The sequence below is a fragment of the Ranitomeya imitator genome, chromosome 3 (genome assembly GCF_032444005.1).
Source record: "Ranitomeya imitator isolate aRanImi1 chromosome 3, aRanImi1.pri, whole genome shotgun sequence".
NCBI lineage: Eukaryota > Metazoa > Chordata > Amphibia > Anura > Dendrobatidae > Ranitomeya > Ranitomeya imitator.
In genome coordinates this window covers 149,372,868-149,396,288 of record NC_091284.1, presented here as the reverse complement: position 1 = coordinate 149,396,288, position 23,421 = coordinate 149,372,868, and the positions used below count along the sequence as shown (strand labels likewise).

The following is a 23,421-nucleotide window of genomic DNA, read 5'->3' as shown; positions in this document are numbered from 1 at the left end:
CTATATTGCCCAGCTACGTAGTATATTGCCCAGCCACGTAGTATATTGCCCAGCCACGTACTATATTGCCCAGCCATGTAGTATATTGCCCAGTCACGTAATATATTGCCCAGCCACGTAGCATATTGCCTAGTCACGTAGTATATTGCCCAGCGATGTAGTATATTGCCCAGTCACGTAGTATATTGCCCAGTCACGTAGTATATTGCGCAGCCACGTAGTATATTGCCCAGCCACGTATTATATTGCCCAGTCACGTAGTATATTGCCCAGCCACGTAGTATATTGCCCAGCCACGTACTATATTGCCCAGCAACGTAGTATATTGCCCAGTCATGTAGTATATTGCCCAGCGACGTAGTATATTGCCCAGTCACGTAGTATATTGCGCAGCCACATAGTATATTGCCCAGCCACGTAGTATATTGCCCAGTCACGTAGTATATTGCCCAGCGACGTAGTATATTGCCCAGTCACGTACTATATTGCCCAGCCACGTAGTATATTGCCCAGCCACGTAGTATATTGCCCAGCCACGTACTATATTGCCCAGCAACGTAGTATATTGCCCAGCCACGTACTATATTGCCCAGCCACGTAGTATATTGCCCAGCCATGTAGTATATTGCTCAGTCACGTAGTATATTGCCCAGTCACGTAGTATATTGGCCAGCCACGTAGTATATTGCCCAGTCACGTAGTATATTGCCCAGTGACGTAGTATATTGCCCAGCATCGTAGTATATTGCCCAGCTACGTATTGCCCAGCCACATAGTATATAGCAGAGACACGTAGTATATTGTCCAGCACAGAGGCACGTAGTATAGAGACTTAAAAAAAAAAAACATATACTCACCTATAGCCCATTGAAGTCCTGCTATACTTACCCTCCGCTGCCTTTCTCGCTCCTCTCCACGCTTCCAGCACCACTCCATTGCAAGCGGCAGCTTGCGGTCCGGTCCCAGGGCCATTTTCTTCCGGACTGTGCCCGTCGCTGATTGGTCGTGGCTGTTTTGCAGCGACCAATCAGCGACTTGGATTCCCATGATAGACAGAGGCCAGGACCAATGAATATCCGTGACAGAAGGACAGACAGACAGACGGAAGTACCCCTTAGACAATTATGTACAGTGGGGCAAAAAAGTATTTAGTCAGTCAGCAATAGTGCAAGTTCCACCACTTAAAAAGATTAGAGGCGTCTGTAATTTACATCATAGGTAGACCTCAACTATGGGAGACAAACTGAGAAAAAAAAATCCAGAAAATCACATTGTCTGTTTTTTTATCATTTTTTTTTGCAAATTATGGTGGAAAATAAGTATTTGGTCAGAAACAAACAATCAAGATTTCTGGCTCTCACAGACCTGTAACTTCTTCTTTAAGAGTCTCCTCTTTCCTCCACTCATTACCTGTGGTAATGGCACCTGTTTAAACTTGTTATCAGTATAAAAAGACACCTGTGCACACCCTCAAACAGTCTGACTCCAAACTCCACTATGGTGAAGACCAAAGAGGTGTCAAAGGACACCAGAAACAAAATTGTAGCCCTGCACCAGGCTGGGAAGACTGAATCTGCAATAGCCAACCAGCTTGGAGTGAAGAAATCAACAGTGGGAGCAATAATTAGAAAATGGAAGACATACAAGACCACTGATAATCTCCCTCGATCTGGGGCTCCATGCAAAATCCCACCCCGTGAGGTCAGAATGATCACAAGAACGGTGAGCAAAAATTTCCAGAACCACGCGGGGGGACCTAGTGAATGAACTGCAGAGAGCTGGGACCAATGTAACAAGGCCTACCATAAGTAACACACTACGCCACCATGGACTCAGATCCTGCAGTGCCAGACGTGTCCCACTGCTTAAGCCAGTACATGTCCGGGCCCGTCTGAAGTTTGCTAGAGAGCATTTGGATGATCCAGAGGAGTTTTGGGAGAATGTCCTATGGTCTGATGAAACCAAACTGGAACTGTTTGGTAGAAACACAACTTGTCGTGTTTGGAGGAAAAAGAATACTGAGTTGCATCCATCAAACACCATACCTACTGTAAAGCATGGTGGTGGAAACATCATGCTTTGGGGCTGTTTCTCTGCAAAGGGGCCAGGACGACTGATCCGAGTACATGAAAGAATGAATGGGGCCATGTATCATGAGATTTTGAGTGCAAACCTCCTTCCATCAGCAAGGGCATTGAAGATGAAACGTGGCTGGGTCTTTCAACATGACAATGATCCAAAGCACACCGCCAGGGCAACGAAGGAGTGGCTTTGTAAGAAGCATTTCAAGGTCCTGGAGTGGCCTAGCCAGTCTCCAGATCTCAACCCTATAGAAAACCTTTGGAGGGAGTTGAAAGTCCGTGTTGCCAAGCGAAAAGCCAAAAACATCACTGCTCTAGAGGAGATCTGCATGGAGGAATGGGCCAACATACCAACAACAGTGTGTGGCAACCTTGTGAAGACTTACAGAAAACGTTTGACCTCTGTCATTGCCAACAAAGGATATATTACAAAGTATTGAGATGAAATTTTGTTTCTGACCAAATACTTATTTTCCACCATAATATGCAAATTAAATGTTAAAAAAAAACAGGCAATGTGATTTTCTGGATTTTTTTTTCTCAGTTTGTCTCCCATAGTTGAGGTCTACCTATGATGTAAATTACAGACGCCTCTCATCTTTTTAAGTGGTGGAACTTGCACTATTGCTGACTGACTAAATACTTTTTTGCCCCACTGTATATAGATTACTGTGCATGCAGGTGGTATGGAGTATTACTGTGCAGGCAGGAGGTATGGAGTATATTACTGTACAGGCAGTTGGTATGGAGTATTGCTGTGCAAGCAGGTGTTATGAACTATTGCTGTGCAGGCAGGTGCTATGGAGTATTACTGTGCAGGCAGGTGGTATGGAGTATTACTGTGCAGGCAGGTGGTATGGAGTATTGCTGTGCAGACAGGTGTTATGGAGTATTACTGTGCAGGCAGGTGGTATGGAGTAATTGCTGTGCAGGCAGGAGGTATTAAGTATTACTGTGCAGGCAGGTGGTATGGAGTATTACTGTGCAGGCAGGAGGTATGGAGTATTACTGTGCAGGCAGGTGTTATGGAGTATTGCTGTGCAGGCAGGTGGTATGGAGTATTACTGTGCAGGCAGGAGGTATGGAGTATTACTGTGTAGGCAGGTGTTATGGAGTATTGCTGTGCAGGCAGGTGGTATGGAGTATTACTGTGCAGGCAGGTGGTATGGAGTATTACTGTGCAGGCAGGTGGTATGGAGTATTACTGTGCAGGCAGGTGTTATGGAGTATTGCTGTGCAGGCAGGTGGTATGGAGTATTACTCTGCAGGCAGGTGGTATGGAGTATTACTGTGCAGGCAGGTGGTATGGAGTATTGCTGTGCAGGCAGGTGGTATGGAGTATTGCTGTGCAGGCAGGTGGTATGGAGTATTGCTGTGCAGGCAGGTGGTATGGAGTATTACTGTGCAGGCAGGTGTTATGGAGTATTACTGTGCAGGCAGGTGTTATGGAGTATTGCTGTGCAGGCAGGTGGTATGGAGTATTGCTGTGCAGGCAGGTGGTATGGAGTATTGCTGTGAAGGCAGGTGGTATGGAGTATTGCTGTGCAGGCAGGTGGTATGGAGTATTACTGTGCAGGCAGGTGTTATGGAGTATTACTGTGCAGGCAGGTGTTATGGAGTATTGCTGTGCAGGCAGGTGGTATGGAGTATTGCTGTGCAGGCAGATGGTATGGAGTATTACTGTGCAGGCAGGTGGTGTGGAGTATTACTGTGCAGACAGGTGTTATGGAGTATTACTGTGCAGGCAGGTGTTATGGAGTATTACTGTGCAGGCAGGTGTTATGGAGTATTGCTGTGCAGGCAGGTGGTATAGAGTATTACTGTGCAGGCAGATGGTATGGAGTATTACTGTGCAGGCAAGTGTTATGGAGTATTACTGTGCAGGCAGGTGTTATGGAGTATTACTGTGCAGGCAGGTGTTATGGATTATTGCTGTGCAGGCAGGTGGTATGGAGTATTGTTGTGCAGGCAGGTGGTATGGAGTATTGCTGTGCAGGCAGGTGGTATGGAGTATTGCTGTGCAGGCAGGTGGTATGGAGTATTGCTGTGCAGGCAGGTTGTATGGAGTATTACTGTGCAGGCAGGTGGTATGGAGTATTGCTGTGCAGGCAGGTGGTATGGAGTATTGCTGTGCAGGCAGGAGGTATGGAGTATTACTGTGCAGGCAGGAGGTATGGAGTATTGCTGTGCAGGCAGGTGGTATGGAATATTGCTGTGCAGGCAGGTGGTATGGAGTATTGCTGTGCAGGCAGGTGGTATGGAGTATTGCTGTGCAGGCAGGTGGAATGGAGTATTGCTGTGCAGGCAGGTGGTATGGAGTATTGCTGTGCAGGCAGGTGGTATGGAGTATTGCTGTGCAGGCAGGTGGTATGGAGTATTACTGTGCAGGCAGGAGGTATGGAGTATTACTGTGCAGGCAGGTGGTATGGAGTATTACTGTGCAGGCAGGTGGTATGGAGTATTACTGTGCAGGCAGGTGGTATGGAGTATTGCTGTGCAGGCAGGTGGTATGGAGTATTACTGTGCAGGCAGGAGGTATGGAGTATTGCTGTGCAGGCAGGTGGTATGGAGTATTACTGTGCAGGCAGGAGGTATGGAGTATTACTGTGCAGGCAGGTGGTATGGAGTATTACTGTGCAGGCAGGTGGTATGGAGTATTGCTGTGCAGGCAGGTGGTATGGAGTATTACTGTGCAGGCAGATGGTATGGAGTATTACTGTGCAGGCAAGTGTTATGGAGTATTACTGTGCAGGCAGGTGTTATGGAGTATTACTGTGCAGGCAGGTGTTATGGATTATTGCTGTGCAGGCAGGTGGTATGGAGTATTGTTGTGCAGGCAGGTGGTATGGAGTATTGCTGTGCAGGCAGGTGGTATGGAGTATTGCTGTGCAGGCAGGTGGTATGGAGTATTGCTGTGCAGGCAGGTTGTATGGAGTATTACTGTGCAGGCAGGTGGTATGGAGTATTGCTGTGCAGGCAGGTGGTATGGAGTATTGCTGTGCAGGCAGGAGGTATGGAGTATTACTGTGCAGGCAGGAGGTATGGAGTATTACTGTGCAGGCAGGTGGTATGGAGTATTGCTGTGCAGGCAGGTGGTATGGAGTATTACTGTGCAGGCAGGTGTTATGGAGTATTACTGTGCAGGCAGGTGTTATGGAGTATTGCTGTGCAGGCAGGTGGTATGGAGTATTGCTGTGCAGGCAGGTGGTATGGAGTATTGCTGTGAAGGCAGGTGGTATGGAGTATTGCTGTGCAGGCAGGTGGTATGGAGTATTACTGTGCAGGCAGGTGTTATGGAGTATTACTGTGCAGGCAGGTGTTATGGAGTATTGCTGTGCAGGCAGGTGGTATGGAGTATTGCTGTGCAGGCAGATGGTATGGAGTATTACTGTGCAGGCAGGTGGTGTGGAGTATTACTGTGCAGACAGGTGTTATGGAGTATTACTGTGCAGGCAGGTGTTATGGAGTATTACTCTGCAGGCAGGTGTTATGGAGTATTGCTGTGCAGGCAGGTGGTATAGAGTATTACTGTGCAGGCAGATGGTATGGAGTATTACTGTGCAGGCAAGTGTTATGGAGTATTACTGTGCAGGCAGGTGTTATGGAGTATTACTGTGCAGGCAGGTGTTATGGATTATTGCTGTGCAGGCAGGTGGTATGGAGTATTGTTGTGCAGGCAGGTGGTATGAAGTATTGCTGTGCAGGCAGGTGGTATGGAGTATTGCTGTGCAGGCAGGTGGTATGGAGTATTGCTGTGCAGGCAGGTTGTATGGAGTATTACTGTGCAGGCAGGTGGTATGGAGTATTGCTGTGCAGGCAGGTGGTATGGAGTATTGCTGTGCAGGCAGGAGGTATGGAGTATTACTGTGCAGGCAGGAGGTATGGAGTATTACTGTGCAGGCAGGTGGTATGGAGTATTGCTGTGCAGGCAGGTGGTATGGAGTATTGCTGTGCAGGCAGGTGGTATGGAGTATTGCTGTGCAGGCAGGTGGAATGGAGTATTGCTGTGCAGGCAGGTGGTATGGAGTATTGCTGTGCAGGCAGGTGGTATGGAGTATTGCTGTGCAGGCAGGTGGTATGGAGTATTACTGTGCAGGCAGGAGGTATGGAGTATTACTGTGCAGGCAGGTGGTATGGAGTATTACTGTGCAGGCAGGTGGTATGGAGTATTGCTGTGCAGGCAGGTGGTATGGTGTATTGCTGTGCAGGCAGGTGGGAATGAGTATTAGGCCAGGGTCACACTGGCGGTTTAACTCAAAACGGGCACTAGCTTGTGGGAAAGCTAAAGGTCAATTTTTACTTTAGGTGCCAGAAGGGAGTTATTACTATGGTGGAGATTAAGAGGTATCTTTACTGTGTAATGGCAGAAAGGGGGGGACAGGTATGGTTGGACACGAAGGAGGCATAAATATTATGTTGACAGTTGCAGAATGTTTCATTTACTCTGTAGGGACACCATACATTTATGGAGGACAAAGGGGACACTTTTACTGTGTTCTGGGCAGGAGAATTGAGTGTAGCAGCAAAATAAAAAGTTTGAGTGCAGACACAGGTTAGGTGGTTAAAGGAAAAACCTCAAATTTCAACCAGGGAAAACGTCATCTTTGAGTCACTGGGTTCCCCTATACCGATACCGATTATTTGCACCACTCCAGCTCTACAATGAAAAAGACACACACTGGAGTGGTGCTAAATCATGCATCATGGATGCCAGTGAGTCTGGAGCACCTGCTCTCACGGAGAACATCTATGAACCAAAGTTTTGGCCCTTTGTATCAACGCTGTCACATTTGCCACTCCGCATTGCAACATAAAGATTAGTGGTTGGGGTTAGGGGTGCAAAAGTATATAAAATGTAGAGAAAATGAAAGCTGAGGTACAGTGCTGTTCTCTCTCCATTGGTCTCCATCTCTAAAACTATCTTCCCCTCTTCAAATGATCTGTTGTGATACCAACTCTCCAGGGTGTGTCTGTGTTATGGAACGAACAGATGCAAACTGTCTGACTGAATGGCTGGTTTGCTGTCTGAAAAGACAAAAAAAAAAGAACCCACACTATTTTCATAGTCAGATGATGCGCACATGTGGCTGGTGCCATACGCAGCCCTCCATCACTGATCATCATATGGTTCCGGACCATTGTAGCCTGGCAGACATTTCGCTTGTCCTTAGCCAAACACCAACCCTAATGTAATGGCATCTTTTCCATATTTTGTGCCCCTAGGTCTGACAACATTTAAAGGGACATTTCATGTAAACTATGACAATCTAACTACAGTGTATCTTTTGTTTAAAGTGACGCAAGGCCATTTCTTTGCCCGAGGAAGGTTTTTCTTAACACTTTTTGTTTCGCACAGCGGTGATTTTTCTTTTATCCACACAGTGCCGGTACTGTTCCTTCTCATACTGTGCTAAGATTTATTTTATTTTTTATTTTAAAGTGACTATCCACCAAAAGTAGTGGCCGTATATTAATAAGTCAGAAGGTAGAGTTATAGCCAGAGTGCAGTAATAGTGCTTACAGAAATGATTGCAATCCTTGTAGAATTTTGCATACTTTGCTCAAAATATATGGAAAACCTCATATATGACAAACGTATCCATGGGACTTGCATTACTCAATAGAGGCCAAAATAATGTATTTATGCTTTTTTATCGAGCCGCTATACTTTTTTGCACTCTGGGATAATGTAGCCACCTATCCTTTTCCATACAAAGGTACATATTAAAAAAAATGCGTACCATATAATATACAGAAGCTGTTTGTTGCAATGGGTGCATCATAATAGTAATCTTTATGTAGCCCCAATATATTGTGCAGCAAGTTACAATTCGTAGGTCACATGACCAGGCAAAATCAGACATTACCTAATAACCAATTAGCAATTTACACAGGGTCAGATGGATCTGCTCACAAGAGCTTACAATCTATGGCCGCCGTCACACATGCGAGTTTTACGGACGTAAGAGCGCAGAATCTACGTCCGTAAAACTCGCAAAAAATACGGCACAATTATTCTCTATGCCCCTGCTCCTATTTGCCGTATTTTACTGATCAGTATTATACGGCTTTCTACGGCCGTACAAAATCGCAGCATGCTGCGTTTGTCACCGTACTGCGCAAGAAATACGCCAATGAAAGTCTATGGAAGCGTGAAAAATACGGATTACACACGGACAAGCAGTGTGACTTGCGAGAAATACGCAGCGCTGTTAGAGAGAAAAGCCGGTAATTCAGTGCGGTGTACAGTAAAATCACACTGACAGCTTCCAGTCCAATAGATATAATAAATGTGTACACATAGAATAAGTATATATATATATATATGTCAGTGAGACACATATATGTATATATATTAATATTTATTCCAGCGCTATACAGCTTGAAAGCCGGTAATTCAATTACCGGCTTTTTCTTTCTCCTTCATAAAACCCGACATGATTTGAGACATGGTTTACATACAGTAAACCATGTCTTCTCTCCATTTTTTTTGCAGATTCCACACTACTAATGTCAGTAGTGTGTATCTGCAAAATTTGGCCGTTCTAGCTCTTAAAATAAAGGGTTAACTGGCGGAAAAAATTGGCGTGGGCTCCCGCGCAATTTTCTCCGCCAGAGTAGTAAAGCCAGTGACTGAGGGCAGATATTAATAGCCTGGAGAGGGTCCACGGTTATTGGCCCCCCCCTGGCTAAAAATATCTGCCCCCAGCCACCCCAGAACAGGCACATCTGGAAGATGCGCCTATTCTGGCACTTGGCCACTCTCTTCCCATTCCCGTGTAGCGGTGGGATATGGGGTAATGAAGGGTTAATGCCACCTTGCTATTGTAAGGTGACATTAAGCCTAATTAATAATGGAGAGGCGTCAATTATGACACCTATCCATTATTAATCCAATTGTAGTGAAGGGTTAAATAAAACACAAACACATTCTTTAAAATTATTTTAATGAAATAAAAACAATGGTTGTTGTAGTATTTTATTCAACGCCCAATCCAGTCACTGAAGACCCTCGTTCTGTGAGTAAAGAAACATAATAAACCAACAATATACTTACCCTCCGCAGATCTGTAACGTCCAACGATGTAAATCCTTCTGAAGGGGTTAAAACATTTTGCAGCAAGGAGCTGTGCTAATGCAGGCTGCTCCTCGCTGCAAAACCCCAGGGAATGAGGCTAAAAATAGATCAATGATCTATATTTAGCATCATTTGCGGTGAGGCGCCCTCTGCTGGCTGTTCATAGATCGTGGGAAATTACCTAGAAAGCCAGGGAGCCAGGGAGCTTTCTAGGTAATTTCCCACGATCTATGAACAGCCAGCAGAGGGCGCCTCACCGCAAATGATGGTAAATATAGATCATTGATCTATTTTTAGCCTCATTCCCTGGGGTTTTGCAGCGAGGAGCAGCCTGCATTAGCACAGCTCCTTGCTGCAAAATGTTTTAACCCCTTCAGAAGGATTTACATCGTTGGACGTTACAGATCTGCGGAGGGTAAGTATATTGTTGGTTTATTATGTTTCTTTACTCACAGAACGAGGGTCTTCAGTGACTGGATTGGGCGTTGAATAAAATACTACAACAACCATTGTTTTTATTTCATTAAAATAATTTTAAAGAATGTGTTTGTGTTTTATTTAACCCTTCACTACAATTGGATTAATAATGGATAGGTGTCATAATTGACGCCTCTCCATTATTAATTAGGCTTAATGTCACCTTACAATAGCAAGGTGGCATTAACCCTTCATTACCCCATATCCCACCGCTACACGGGAATGGGAAGAGAGTGGCCAAGTGCCAGAATAGGCGCATCTTCCAGATGTGCCTGTTCTGGGGTGGCTGGGGGCAGATATTTTTAGCCAGGGGGGGGCCAATAACCGTGGACCCTCTCCAGGCTATTAATATCTGCCCTCAGTCACTGGCTTTACTACTCTGGCGGAGAAAATTGCGCGGGAGCCCACGCCAATTTTTTCCGCCAGTTAACCCTTTATTTTAAGAGCTAGAACGGCCAAATTTTGCAGATACACACTACTGACATTAGTAGTGTGGAATCTGCAAAAAAAATGGAGAGAAGACATGGTTTACTGTATGTAAACCATGTCTCAAATCATGTCGGGTTTTATGAAGGAGAAAGAAAAAGCCGGTAATTGAATTACCGGCTTTCAAGCTGTATAGCGCTGGAATAAGTATTAATATATATACATATATGTGTCTACTGACATATATATATATATATATATATATATATATATATATTCTTTTCTTTTTGGGACACATGGATCACTTCTATAGCGGTATGTTGGTTTTGCAAGCCTGCGAGAAAACCACGCAGTACGGATGCCATACGGATTACATACGGAGGATGCCATGCGCAAAAAACGCTGACACAGCCTGCCTACGGAGGAGCAACGGACCATTTTTTTGGGGACTTTTCAGCGTATTACGGCCGTAATGTACGGACCGTATTGTTTTACGCTGTGTGTGACGCCGGCCTATGAGGAAATATGTTATGTTTAGTTTGCAGTTTTTTATCAATACATTATACGAGCACTTGCCCTTCCCCACAATGGCAGCAATCTATTCTGCCTAATCCTCATCCCAGCCCTAAAAAGTAACTTGACAAGTAATATGGTGGTAGATCCAGCTGGTACTGTCGTACACATGACAAGATACATCATTTTGCAAGTAAAATGCAAATTGTGGGCAAATTTTGGTTGAAGGTTGAAATTGTGATTCATTTTTAAATATTTGGTGGTTTTAGGTGAAATTGTAATTTCAGATATTATGCTGTTGTATAAAGATATTAAGGTCATCTCCCCCCAAATCAAAAGTCCTGTGCATTTATTTTATTATTTTATAGTTGTTGTTGAGATTCCTCCTTTCTTGTCCCACAGACCTTATACAATGTCAAAGCTGAAATCTCATTTGTTAAAATGGGCAACTACTCCACTTTTTCTTTGCACCAGTTTTGATAAATTCCCCTCTTTATTCCTTTGCTCACATGGAATAACTGGTTTGATAGATCATGAAATTATGATTTTCCAGCTATACATGATAATTGTGTATTGGGTATTTTCACCCCTGCTGATATTCATATACTATACCATGTCCACGGAGACAGGGATTGAAAACAGTTCTGGGGACATTTTTAAGGGGAACCTTGTCAGCAGGTTTTCACATACAGAAGTTGCTAACATTATTTGTAGAGATCTGATGTACCAGTCCTAACAAATATAGAGTAGAAGTTATATGCAAAGCAGTCATCAAAGCAAAAGGTGGCTACTTTGAAGAACCTAGAATATAAGACATAATTTCAGTTTTACACTTTTTTGTTAAGTATATAATTCCACATGAATGTACAATTTCCATAGTCATGAAAATACAGAAAAATCTTTAAATGAGAAGGTGTGTCCAAACTTTTGGTCTGTACTGTAGGTCTAAGCACTTATCAGCAGGTATTTAAGCATCTGCCTGTTCCACCATGTGACAATCTCTGCCGGCTGTGACTACTCCTGTGACCGGCAATTCTCCTACGTCCTATGATGTCACGTCGACAGTGCAGTTCCTTCTCTTCCATGCTACACTTTCGACAACGTGTTGACATCACGTTGATTGATGGGTTGAGAAGGGACTGCCCTGTCAATGTAACATCACAGGAAACAGGAGAATCGCTGCCAGGAGCCGACTATGACTACTCTGAGTTGGGAGAGATGGTCACCCGGCAGAACAGGCAGGTAGTTAGCAATTACCTGCTGATAAGCCAAATAGAAAACAATTAGGTCCCAGATAACCCATTTAAGTGCACTAGCACACCGCAGTGCACTTCTAGTCTGTTTTGCCTTTATCTTCTGTAGAAAATGTTTCATTGCACATTGGAGCTCTCTTTTTTGTATAGGAGGACAAGCGCCCCCACAGCCCCTCCACTATTCCCATATGTAAATATGACTGGTTATCTTTATATACTTTCTGTCACCAAGTGGAGCACTTTACATTAAGTATCCTATAGGACTAAGGCTGCCGTCACATTATCAGTATTTGGTCAGTATTTTCCATCAGTATTTGTAAGCCAAAACCAGGAGTGGAACAATTAGAGGAAAAGTATAACAGAACCATATGCACCACTTCTGCATCTATCACCCACTCCTGGTTTTGGCTTACAAATACTGATGTAAAATACTGACCAAATACTGCTAGTGTGACGGCAGCCTAAGGTGCACAACCATAAATGTCCGACAGGTACAAATTCTCCTTGCAGGACTCTTACCTCCAAACATTAGTACACTAATACAGGTCCTTCTCAAAAAATTAGCATATAGTGTTAAATTTCATTATTTACCATAATGTAATGATTACAATTAAACTTTCATATATTATAGATTCATTATCCACCAACTGAAATTTGTCAGGTCTTTTATTGTTTTAATACTGATGATTTTGGCATACAACTCCTGATAACCCAAAAAACCTGTCTCCAAAAATTAGCATATCAAGAAAAGGTTCTCTAAACCAGGGGTCCCCAACTCCAGTCCTCAAGGCCCACCAACATGTCATGTTTTCAGGATTTCCTTAGTCTTGCCCAGGTAATAATTGCATCACCTGTGCAATGCAAAGGAAATCCTGAAAACATGACCTGTTGGTGGGCCTTGAGGACTGGAGTTGGGGACCCCTGCTCTAAACGACCTATTACCCTAATCTTCTGAATCAACTAATTAACTCTAAACACATACAAAAGATACCTGAGGCTTTTATAAACTCCCTGCCTGGTTCATTACTCAAAACCCCCATCATGGGTAAGACTAGCGACCTGACAGATGTCAAGAAGGCCATCATTGACACCCTCAAGCAAGAGGGTAAGACCCAGAAAGAAATTTCTCAACAAATACGCTGTTCCCAGAGTGCTGTATCAAGGCACCTCAATGGTAAGTCTGTTGGAAGGAAACAATGTGGCAGAAAACGCTGTACAACGAGAAGAGGAGACCGGACCCTGAGGAAGATTGTGGAGAAGGACCGATTCCAGACCTTGGGGAACCTGAGGAAGCAGTGGACTGAGTCTGGTGTGGAAACATCCAGAGCCACCGTGCACAGGCGTGTGCAGGAAATGGGCTACAGGTGCCGCATTCCCCAGGTAAAGCCACTTTTGAACCATAAACAGCGGCAGAGGCGCCTGACCTGGGCTACAGAGAAGCAGCACTGGACTGTTGCTAAGTGGTCCCAAGTACTTTTTTCTGATGAAAGCAAATTTTGCATGTCATTCGGAAATCAAGGTGCCAGAGTCTGGAGGAAGACTGGGGAGAAGGAAATGCCAAAATGCCTGAAGTCCAGTGTCAAGTACTCACAGTCAGTGATGGTGTGGGGTGCCATGTCACCTGCTGGTGTTGGTCCACTGTGTTTCATCAAGGGCAGGGTCAATGCAGCTAGCTATCAGGAGATTTTGGAGCACTTCATGCTTCCATCGGCTGAAATGCTTTATGGAGATGAAGATTTCATTTTTCAGCACGACCTGGCACCTGCTCACAGTGCCAAAACCACTGGTAAATGGTTTACTGACCATGGTATTACTGTGCTCAATTGGCCTGCCAACTCTCCTGACCTGAACCCCATAGAGAATCTGTGGGATATTGTGAAGAGAAAGTTGAGAGACGCAAGACCCAACACTCTGGATGAGCTTAAGGCCGCTATTGAAGCATCCTGGGCCTCCATAACATCTCAGCAGTGTCACAGGCTGATTGCCTCCATGCCACGCCGCATTGAAGCAGTCATTTCTGCCAAAGGATTCCCGACCAAGTATTGAGTGCATAACTGAACATTATTATTTGATGGTTTTTTTGTTTGTTATTAAAAAACACTTTTATTTGATTGGATGGGTGAAATATGCTAATTTATTGAGACAGGTTTTTTGGGTTATCAGGAGTTGTATGCCAAAATCATCAGTATTAAAACAATAAAAGACCTGACAAATTTCAGTTGGTGGATAATGAATCTATAATATATGAAAGTTTAATTGTAATCATTACATTATGGTAAATAATGAAATTTAACACTATATGCTAATTTTTTGAGAAGGACCTGTAGTATGTTCACACCGAGTTTTTTTTCAACGATTTGGAAATAGATTCTGTTCCTAAATCCACTTGAAAAACCACATCAAATACTCTTTGAAAAAAATTTCCTACTGATTTGAATATGAGAAATCTGCATTAGAGCACAGTACTGTTTTTTCACCATATTTTGTACATTTCACTGTAAAAACAAAAAGAAGCTTAATCAAGCAGTATTTGAAACATTTTTAATGTGGATTTGCAATAACATCCACTTCTAAATCCTTGTAGAAAGCTGTGTAAATGGAAGAGGTCATGCATGCACATGGCTCTCTACAACAGATCATGTTTTTTTTGCTTACTGCCCAATGATTCAGAACCCCCATGAACTACAGTGGAGTTAGCCATGGACACAGGAGGCCACCTTGTCTAGTTCACATACACCTTTCCGGAGAGCTAAATAGGTAGAGAGACCCCATCTCCTGATGATAATGAGGCATCCTGAGAGGTCTACACAGGGCACCATTAGTACTTGCCAGTCCCTTCTCCTTAGCCGGTTGCCACTACTCTTCTGTTTGTGGCTGCCCACATACAGCTAATTTAGCAGACAATCATTTTTTCTGTCCATATGGTTGGAGGCCTCACAGAATGGCATCATGGGCCGCATGTGGCCCCCAGTCCAAACGTTGTGCACCCCTCTAATTGGACAACCAGATACAGGGGAGGAAGTGATTGGAGCTGCACCCATAAGAGAAACTCTCCAATCATTACCTGCTCTCAATTCTCGTTATGTTACCTCTCCTTCCCCCTACTCAGACTTATTAGGCTCAGTGGCACCCACAAGCTTCATTTCATAAGGCTGGAAATAAACCCAACTAGTTTAGATGTTTCTTCTTAATAAAAATACGAACACCTCATTACAATAATTGCTTTGTTTTTGCATCACATCCCTGCATTATTATTATTATTATTATTATAGCGCCATTTATTCCATGGTGCTTTACATGAGAGGAGGGGTATATGTAGTAAAAACAAGTACAATAATCTTAAACAATACAAGTCACGACTAGTACAGTAGGAGAGAGAGAGAGGACCCTGCCCGCGAGGGCTCACAATCTACAAGGGATGGGTGAGAATACAGTAGGTGAGGATAGAGCTGGTCATGCAGCAGTTTGGTCGATTGGTGGTTACTGCAGGTTGTAGGCTTGTCAGAAGAGGTGGGTCTTCAGGTTCTTTTTGAAGGTTTCGATGGTAGGTGAGAGTCTGATATGATGTGGTAGAGAGTTCCAGAGTAGGGGTGATGCGCGGGAGAAGTCTTGTATGCGATTGTGGGAAGAGGAGATAAGAGGGGAGTAGAGAAGGAGATCTTGTGAGGATCGGAGGTTGCGTACAGGTAAGTACCGGGAGACGAGGTCACAGATGTATGGAGGAGACAGGTTGTGGATGGCTTTGTATGTCATGAACCCTGCCTCACTGACGCTGGGATTTGACAGTCCTTGATAAATTAAGGGAAATCATGTTATTTTACTATAAACTCAGAACATACTGTAATGAATGGCAATTGGACCCTCTACTTTTTCCCCACAAAAGTACAAATCTAAGCAAAGCCAGTGTCACGCTTGTTTGTCGCTGCAGAACAGATGAGAAGTTGCATATGATTTACGTTGGTTAGCCATCCTGCGGATTTTGTAACCAGGGCACAAGACATCCTGTTTGTACTTCAACAAACCTTTCAAAATGATTGTCACACGCGCAGCTGCCTCAAGTTCCTGATTACTTTCCACATCTGAATATGTCACGTGCTCTTGACCTCGAGACGTCTGATTTCAATGACTGAAGTGTGAACAGTAATCTAACGCTAACTGTATATCGTACAGGTGTTCATGACAGAAATATACCTTCCGCTGTCAGGAAAACAGACAACTGCAAGAACAGAATCAAAAGAACAATGCTAAAATAAAGGTAAATACTGAATTGTAAAATATGATTCATTACAATAAATCATAGCGTGGTATTTTGTAGCACACAGGTGCAGCACAAGTATGAAGGAGGTAGCGTTTCTTATCTACTTACCAATCTTCCCAAATCCAATTAAAACATCTAAGGACATACATCTCAGAGTTAAATATCACATGAAAAAAATGAAAGATAAAGTGATTGTCTGTGTTTAGTCTAGTTAATGCAGCCCTGTGATTACAGCAGCCTCTACAATTTTTCAATTGGCCATCTCTGATTTTTGAGAAGGAAGGATCCACTTTAGTGTACTAAAAAGAAGAGGGAACTGTGGCAAAAGCAATGTCAGCTACCAGACTTGTAGACAAAATGGCCATGACTGAGTTGTAGATTCATTGCATCTGTAGCACTACAAATTAATAGCATCATGTTAATGACTTAGGAAGGAGATGTCTACAGCACAAAAAGCTGAACTTTGAGGGTATGTGCAGACGATCCGCATGTGGCAGCGCTTTGGACATCTAAAGCTCTGCCGTCTATTGAACGCAGGTGATTCCGCATGTGTTCACTGAACCGTGCAGATTCACAGCGTCCAATACATTGTATTGGTGAAATTTCTCTTGTGTAGGCATGCTGAAGTCTGGAGAGACGTGCCGCATGTCCGTCTCCACGGGTGATCCGCTGGCGTCTGTAGACGCATTGTGGCATGGGACATGCTGTAACATTTGGGTGCTGGACAGGTAAGCTGCGTCCAACCCGCAACTTTTACTGATCGTCTGCACATACCCTAAGGCTCTGTTCCCACAGTGAATATTTGGTGACTTTTTGATGTTGCAGATTTTTTCCCCAGCATATCTGTACCTATTAGTAAGCGTTTCTTGTGTTTTTTCATTATATTTTTGAGTGAGTTTTTGTGCAGATGTTTATCATGTTTTGACTTCATATTTTTGTCTTTTTGGTATGTCATGTTTCAAATTACGATGCTTTATTTGTGATCACTTATGGCATTTGGTTTTGACAAAACTTTATTGATGCAATAATGTGTGGATTACATGCGCATTTTGTGCTTTTCCACAGTGGAAATGCACTAAAAATGCATCTGTGTTTCTTTACCTGTACATTTTTTTTGCATCTAATGCAATTCTATGGGGAAAATCCACACATAAAACTCAGCGTACCCACATTAGCAATTAACCGTTGCAGATTTCAAACAGGCACAGCAGGTTAGTTTACACAATGTAAAAAAAAAGTGCACCATGGCCATGAGATTTATATAAATCCCACCCATTTGGCTCGAACTATAAGATTTACATTTTTTCACAGCAAAAATACGCAGGGTAAAAAATTTACCAAAAATTCATTGTGCGTACTTAACACAGGGGAATGGATTTCCCAAAATACTTTATAAATGGATCTAAATGCAGTAGGCAGTTTTTAGTTTTGAACAGAAGTCCACTTTAAAGAGAAAGTCTATCCTTTTCTGTTTAGCTATTAAATTTGTGCTACCTTTTATATATAACATCAATTGCTTTTTTTTTTAACTAATTTGTTAGGTACTTCTACATATGTTTCACTTCAAAACGTAAAGGTAAAGGGAGGGGTGTACATTTTCCACATCTGTAGGGCAATATTTTACAAAAGTAGAAGCAAAACCAGAAGTAGGTGGATGGTATGCTGGTAGTTGATTTCAGGCTCTGAAACTGATGTAGTGTCTTGTTTTGATCATTTTCGGAAAAGTCCCTATACGTTACAGTTTTTCTTTTATTCTTTTGTAACAAACTATACAGTACGTGGTGTTTTCTACTCAATATCTAGAGGAAAGTTGCCAACGTCGTGTAGTTTTCTTTTCTACTCAGTATATTGAAGAAAGTGAAACTTTAAATATTAGGACATAGACCAGTACCATTTAAATAAAAATCCTGTGTTGGAAAACAAAAAGCTCTATGGTAGCTCAGTGGGAACACCAGTCCACCTACACTCTCCTGCTATTCATACAGTACTATACATTGTGATGTTCGATTGTCACATAGCGATTAGGGACTGTGAGCACCTACCCGATTCTTTGAACTAGGGGGCACCCTAGGCTATCCCTGTCTTCCGGATTACACTTGAAGGTGGAGATGCCGGGGTCACGTACCTTGCTATGCTCCTATCTTAGCCCTTATCTGTTCCCTCCCTCACCCAGGGAGGTGTGAGGCAGAAGTGTATAGGATTACACTAACCAGACTGACAGAGGTAGACATAAAAGGATAAAAGAAAACTACAATCATGCAATTACACTCACAAAAACAACAGAGTGGAAAACAGGTTAGAAATAGGAAGGAGAAACCAAATGGGAGGATCAACTTGCAAAACAACTCCACACAGAAATCTCCTGAACAACTCTCCAAACGCCTACTCCAAACACAGAACTTCTACTTCAACACCAAACCAGGAGTGGGAATTATCACTGGCAATTCCCAAGTGCCAGTGGTGAGCATACATACCAGAGGGGAGTGGCCAACACAGAACAGCTGAGACAATTCAGAACAGAGAGCTCCTGGAGATTCACTGAACTGATAAACCCTTGCAATAACAGAGCAAGGAAAAACCTCCACTATTTAATAAGATAGTGAAGCAAGTCTAATCAATGCAGAAGTTCGTGTGGCCAGACACTACAATCTTTTATCCTCTCTCTGTCGTGGTATCTCTGTGACATAGATTTTCTGGTAGTTTTGCTATGTGCTTGTAATTTGGTTACAATAAAGTTGTACAGGATTTGAAATGGTCACTGAACTTTCATACAACTTGATGTTGTTGTGTAAATAGGCAATCTGCAGATCACTTTGCATAGTAAATTTGTTGTCACAAAAAAATCAAACCAAAAAGTTGGCCACTAAGTGTTTTGTATAACGCACTGTCCCCTGGCTGTTGTGAGTGCAATCTGCCTCTAACAGCAAAGATGATGAGAGTGGTTATATGAATTTAGGGGCAGATCTTATTCTCTCTGCTCATGATCTCTTGTTCAACTTTAAACAGGTATCACACTGAGGCAGGCTTTCAGAATTGGGAATTCATGCCATTGGCAGTTGAGTGCTTGGTGAATTCCTCCTTTAAAGAGTTAGGACAATATATTACTTCATAAACACACAAGTGAGGACAATATAAGACATAATGAATACATGAGTTAGGACAATTCAAAACATAATGACTATATGAGTTAGGACAATACATTACTTCATAAACACACAAGTGAGGACAATACAAGACATCATGAATACATGAGTTAGGACAATACATGACATTAATACATGAGTTAGGGCAATATATGAGATTCTGATTATAATTAATCCTAATATAATTAAAATCAAAATGCTTTCATGATTTTATCATTTGGCAGTTAATCTGTGGTAACTGTCTGATGTAATATCACAGTTCCTATTGAGTACTGGCTTCCTTTACCTATTGAAACCTTCAAGCAGTGTGCTAATATCTGACACTGGTAAACATTTTTGTAACTACACAGAATAAATTCTATCTTGTTTTTTTTTACCTAATACCATCATGGCTTTTGTTTTGTTTGGAAATCATAAAACTGGCTCCACCATATGGGAAATCAGAACAACGACTGATTGACCTCGGTGACATTTCATGTAATTTCTTAAGATTTTATGGAGTCTTCTGTCTTTTTTTTAAAGGGAACCTGTCACCCCGAACATCGCGGGTGAGGTAAGCCCACCGGCATCAGGGGCTTATCTACAGCATTCTGTAATGCTGTAGATAAGCCCCCGATGTTACCTGAAAGGAGAAAAAGACGTTAGATTATACTTACCCAGGGGCGGTCCCGCTGCTGGTCAGGTCAAACGGGCGTCTCCGGTCCGCTGCGGCACCTCCCATCTTCTTTCCATGACGTCCTCTTCTGATCTTCAGCCACGGCTCCTGCGCAGGCGTACTTTGTCTGCCCTGTTGAGGGTACAACAAAGTACTGCAGGGCGCAGGCGCCGGAAAGGTCAGAGAGGCCCGGCGCCTGCGCACTGCAGTACTACAACAGGGCAAAGTACGCCTGCGCCGGAGCCGTGGCTGAAGATCAGAAGACGACGTCATGGAATGAAGATGGGAGGCACCGCAGCGGACCGGAGATGCCCGTTTGACCTGACCAGCAGCGGGACCGCCCCTGGGTGAGTATAATCTAACGTCTACAGAATGCTGCAGATAAGCCCCTGATGCCGGTGGGCTTACCTCACCCGCGATTTTCGGGGTGACAGGTTCCCTTTAAAAACAAAAATACAGTAGATCATCATGCTGAGCTATTCTTATTGTTAAGAATGATGGATACCCAATCCTGAAGTCATCCAGGAAACATTGTATTATTGGATTTCAAATTTAATTGGACAAGTCTAAGATATAAATACTGTGAAAAAGAATGATAAAGTCAGAAGAAAATGGCTATCAAACATTCTTGACTTGCATAAAGGTGCATACAATGTATTGTATGTAGGTATTCTTTCTCATGACCAAAGAGTCTCCCGAAAAGCTATCTTATAATTTCTTGGTTTCTTTGACCTTACCAATATTTTATTCCTAAGCACATAAAATCTAATACTCAGGTTTTTCTGATTTGCATAACCTCTTAAAGGGAATGCGTTATTAGAAAATGACCTATTATTTTAACCCTTTCACCCTCCAAGGCTGTTTGCATCTTTATGACAAAGCCAAATTTTACAATTATGATCACTCTTACTTTATTAATAACAATAGATATATTGTACTTCATGATAGTGGTAACATTTCTTAGATATGACTTACGTTTATTTGCAAAAAAAACGGAAATTTGGTGAAAATGTAGAAAATTTTACAATTTTCAAGTTATGAATTCTTATGCCCTTAAATCAGTTATATCGCACAAAATAGTTAATAAATAACATTTCCCACATGTCTACTTTACATCAGAAAAATTTCTGAACAAAATTTTTTTGTTAGGAAGATAAGGGTTAAAAGTTGACCAGCGATTCCTCATTTTTCCAACAAAATTTACAAAACTATCTTTTTTAGGGACCATCTCACATTTGAACTGATTATGAGGGGTCTATATGACACAAAATACCCAAAAAGTGACACCATTCTAAAAACTGATCCACTAAAGGCACTCAAAGCTAAGAAGTTTATTAACCCTTCAGGTGCTTCACAGGAACTGAAGCAATGTGGAAGGAAAAAATGAACATTTAACTTTTTTCACTAAAATTTTATTTAGACCCAATTTTTTTATTTGCACAAAGGCAACAGGAAAAAATGGACCGCAAAATTTGTAGTACAATTTCTTCTGAACATGCCAATACCCCATATGTGGGAGAAAACCACTGTTTGGGTGCACGGCAGGGCTCGGAAGGGTAGGAGTGCCGTTTGACTTTTTGAACACAGAATTGGCTGGACTCCAGAGTAGATGCCATGTCGCATTTGGAGAGCCCAAGATGTGCCTAAACAGTGGAAACTCCCCATAAGTGACCCCATTTTGGAAACTAGACCCCTCAGGGAACTTATCTAAATGTGTGGTGAGCACCTTAACCATCAGGAGCTTCACACAAGTTTATAATGTAGAGCCGTGAAAATAAAAAATCTAATTTTTTCCACAAAAATGATTTTTAGACACATTTTTTTTTTACAAGGGAAACAGGAAAAAATGGACACCAAATATTGTTGTGCAATTTTTCCTGAGTACGTTGATTCTCCATATGTAAGGGAAAACCACTGTTTGGGCACATAGCATGGCTTGGAAGGGAAGGAGCATCGTTTGACTTTTTGAACACAAAATTGTCTGGAATCCAGAACAGATACCATGTCGCGTTTGGAGAGCCCCTGATGTGCCTAAACAGTGGAAACTAATTGCTCATTGAACCAATAAGTACTTCACAGAAGTTTATAACGTAGAGCCGTGAAAATAAAAAAAATCACATTTTTTCCACAAAAATGATCTTTTAACCCCACTTATTTTATTTTGACAAAGTTAACAGGAGAAAATAGACCAAAAATTTGTTGTGCAATTTCTTATGAGTATGCTCTTACCTCATATGTGGGAGAAAGCCACTGTTTGGGTGCACGTCAGACTTTGATGGAATGGTCTGTGGGTGTCATCACGTTTGCAGAGCCCCTGATGTGCCTAAACACTAGAAACCCCCCACAATTGACCCTATATTGGAATCGATCTAGTGCTTTCCTGCTATGTGAATTTTATAATGTGTTGGCATACACGTAAATTGTGCAAAGCGCATTAGGTTGGCATACGTAAGTTGTGCAGTGTATGTCATGTTGTCATACATGAGTTGTGTAAGTCAGAAATGAATTTATTAGTCCATGAATGTGTGGTACAGACTGAAGCATTCTTTCATATACAAACCAGGTTTGTCAGCACAGGTGTTACATTGCCAAATGATGCCCTTGCGTATTCCCCTGTTGTCCCTTTTTTGGGACTTTCATTTCTTTGTGGTTTGAGGGACCTCACTGACAAAATGTTGGTCTGGTACAATACAAGCACCTTCAGTTCTGAACGTACTGGGGCCCACTCCTTCCTAACTGCCATATATTAGGGCCTTAATCACTAGCTCCTGGAACTGGTACCGGTCTGGCTTGCACATTGTGATAGCATGAAAGTGCTGTGCATTGACATCTGTACGATGTGCACAACCAGCTTCTTGTACCACACCTTGGCCTTTCTCATGGCACTGACACAACGCATTGTGACGGCCGCCGAACGACGGAAGTGGGAAAGAAGCCTAAGGCTGGAGGACTTGATCAGAGAGATCAACTCCCACCATGTTCTTGTTGTACCTCAGTACACAGTTTGTTTTGTGGACCTTTGTAGAGGTACCTCATACAGTCATGGAGGTGCTGCCATCACCATGTACAGTGGTCAAAAAAGGCTATCTCTGTTGTCATTGTACATGACCACCAGCCTGTTGTCGCTAGATTGGACTCTGCTCTCGCCCTTCCTGAGCAGCCACCCAATTAGCATCTTAGGAAAGTCTTTCTGATTTCTGCGGTACCTTGTGCAGAGAGGGATTTGAAGAAAAAATGCTGTGACTGGCTGTTCAGAATTGTGGCTCATGGGCCCATGATGTGTGGCTCATGACCATCTGCATTAGGACCAGGTCTAGCAAACAGCTATGAAGAGCAGGTCTCCAAATTGTGACTTTTGTGAGTAACCCCTCACATAAGAGCAGATCTGGATGCGTGTATACTGGAGGTAGGGAAGAATAATGTTTTAAGTTGGATAAAGGATGATACTGCTAGTTAGACGCTGTTTGAAGCTGGATAAGATGGTGTGGTGAGAATGCTTGATGCAAGAATACCAAATGGGGGTGAAGTGGAAAACCC

The 23,421-nt window shown here is 42.7% G+C and overlaps 1 protein-coding gene across 3 annotated transcripts in view; it reads left to right on the top strand.

The window, feature by feature from the left end:
• The window catches only part of P2RY8 (P2Y receptor family member 8), an 84,258-nt gene that overhangs the window by 4,894 nt on the left and 55,943 nt on the right, over positions 1 to 23,421 (top strand). For 2 of the 3 annotated variants that reach the window (XM_069761552.1, XM_069761553.1), the window contains one exon: positions 15,999 to 16,083. The exons of the other annotated variant lie outside the window; for it this stretch is intronic. The gene's annotated coding sequence lies outside the window, so the exon portion shown is untranslated. The remainder of the gene's footprint in view (positions 1 to 15,998; positions 16,084 to 23,421) is intronic. 3 annotated transcript variants of the gene reach the window in all.